At 34.2% G+C, this 2328-nt stretch overlaps 1 pseudogene; it reads right to left on the bottom strand.

Moving 5' to 3' along the window:
• Nucleotides 1-1133: 1133 nt before the first annotated feature.
• The window catches only part of LOC107059116 (probable leucine-rich repeat receptor-like protein kinase At1g35710), a 4165-nt pseudogene continuing 2970 nt past the window's right edge, over nt 1134-2328 (bottom strand).

Genomic DNA, 2328 nt, shown 5'->3' on the forward strand with positions numbered 1-2328 from the left:
AAAATGTAAATTTTTAATAGAAAAATATATTTATCATAAAAACAACAAATAATTAAGGTTGTACAGGCGAGTCCCAATTATAGAATCTTTTAATGGGTAAAGATAACAAACGGGTCAAGACCCAACCCAATTCAAATTTGCTTGAGTCAAGTCCGATAATGAGTTATAGAACGGGTCAAAACTCAATCCAACCCAAATTTTACTATGTTTTACTTATTTTATTGTTCTATTTACAATATTTTAGTACCTAATAAAATGATTATTTTTCTTTATAATGGCTATATATAACATATCAAATTGTTAAGAGAAAATACATAAAAAAAAAACCCTGAACTTGGTCGGATAACTTACTTTAGTACTTAAACTACACGGGCGTTTAAATACCCCCTTAAGATCTTTGAAGTGATTTTTTTTTTCCACCCTGAGACTATAACATCACTCTCACCCGCCACATCATAGCCACGTAAGCGCCACATCATAACCATGTAGGCACCATGTCATTAATCTTTATTTCTTTTTACTTATTCACTATTTTTCTTAAACACTTTTTAAAATTAATTATATCAATTGATTAATTTATAAATGCATACCCCCACCCCCACCCCCTCTCTTTCTTCTTCCTTGTTGTTCACCATTATTCCAACCTTCAATACTTTCTTTTCTTCTTCTTCACTATTCACCAATTTAAGGGGGGGTATATAAACACCCGTGTAGTTTAAGTGCTAAAGTAAGCTTTTGTGCCAAGTTCATGAGGGGAGATTTTATGACTTTTCCCAATTTTTAAAAAAGTTCTTTAAGAATATTTTGACAAGATTTCTGTTGATTCAATATTTGTTACATATCACCAAAATTTTAATGGATTGAAATGAGTTAACCTAATAAATAAGCAGATCAATAACCCATCCAAACTTAAACGGGTTGGATGAATGGGCTTAATTTAGCCAATCCTAACTTTTGGCAAGCTATATTGTATAATCAGTGTTAGGGTGGAGGTTCGAGATTTCTAAGTTTTGAATTCAATAACTCTAGTAAAACTTTTTTCATTTTGTATTTCATTTGTAACTCAAATAATACCATTACTAAATTGTGATTCTGAATTTATTCTCTTAGAAATAATAATTTGAGTATTACCTTTAAAACTTTTTGCAATTGGCCAAAGACCGAGGGATTTCCCCCTCTAGTTCATTGCCATGCAAGTTGAGACTTGTAAGTGAACTTCCAATGCTAAAATTTGTTGAAAGAGTCCCAGAAAGTTTGTTATTCTGCATATCAAGAGCCTGGAGGCTACTAATATTGCCAAAACATTGTGGAATTGCTCCCTCCAGATTGTTTCTGCCCAAATCTAGAATTTGTAGTGATGTTAAACTGGAAATAGATGAAGGGATCTCTCCGCTGAGATTATTATGTGACATCATCAAAACCTGGAGGCCGCTGATATTACCCAAACATTGCGGAACTTTTCCCTTCAAATTGTTTCTCGGCATATACAACACTTCCAGTGATGTCAAATTGCACACAAATGAAGGAATTTCCCCAATGAGATTGTTATCATTGAGAACCAGAGTTTGCAGATTTCTCAAATTGCCAAATGAAGCAGGAATAGATCCATTAAGAGAGTTATTACCCAAATGTAGGAAATTAAGAGACCTTAGGTAACCTATTTCTTCAGGAATAGAGCCAGAAAGGTGATTACTATAAAGATACAAATCAGACAAGTTGCTCAAATTCCCCAATGACGCAGGAATAGAGCCCGAAAGCTGATTATTATAAAGATACAAACTAGACAAGTTGCTCAAATTGAAGCTTATTATTATAAAGAAGCATAAAAGACAAGTTGCTCAAATTCCCCAATGACGCAGGAATAGAGCCCGAAAGCTGATTATTATAAAGATACAAACTAGACAAGTTGCTCAAATTCCCCAATGACGCAGGAATAGAGCCCGAAAGCTGATTATTATAAAGATACAAACTAGACAAGTTGCTCAAATTCCCCAATGACGCAGGAATAGAGCCCGAAAGCTGATTATTATAAAGATACAAACTAGACAAGTTGCTCAAATTCCCCAATGACGCAGGAATAGAGCCCGAAAGCTGATTATTATAAAGATACAAACTAGACAAGTTGCTCAAATTCCCCAATGACGCAGGAATAGAGCCCGAAAGCTGATTATTATAAAGATACAAACTAGACAAGTTGCTCAAATTCCCCAATGACGCAGGAATAGAGCCCGAAAGCTGATTATTATAAAGATACAAACTAGACAAGTTGCTCAAATTCCCCAATGACGCAGGAATAGAGCCCGAAAGCTGATTATTATAAAGATACAA

Source organism: Solanum tuberosum, unplaced genomic scaffold (genome assembly GCF_000226075.1).
Source record: "Solanum tuberosum cultivar DM 1-3 516 R44 unplaced genomic scaffold, SolTub_3.0 scf00840, whole genome shotgun sequence".
Taxonomy (NCBI): Eukaryota; Viridiplantae; Streptophyta; class Magnoliopsida; order Solanales; family Solanaceae; genus Solanum; species Solanum tuberosum.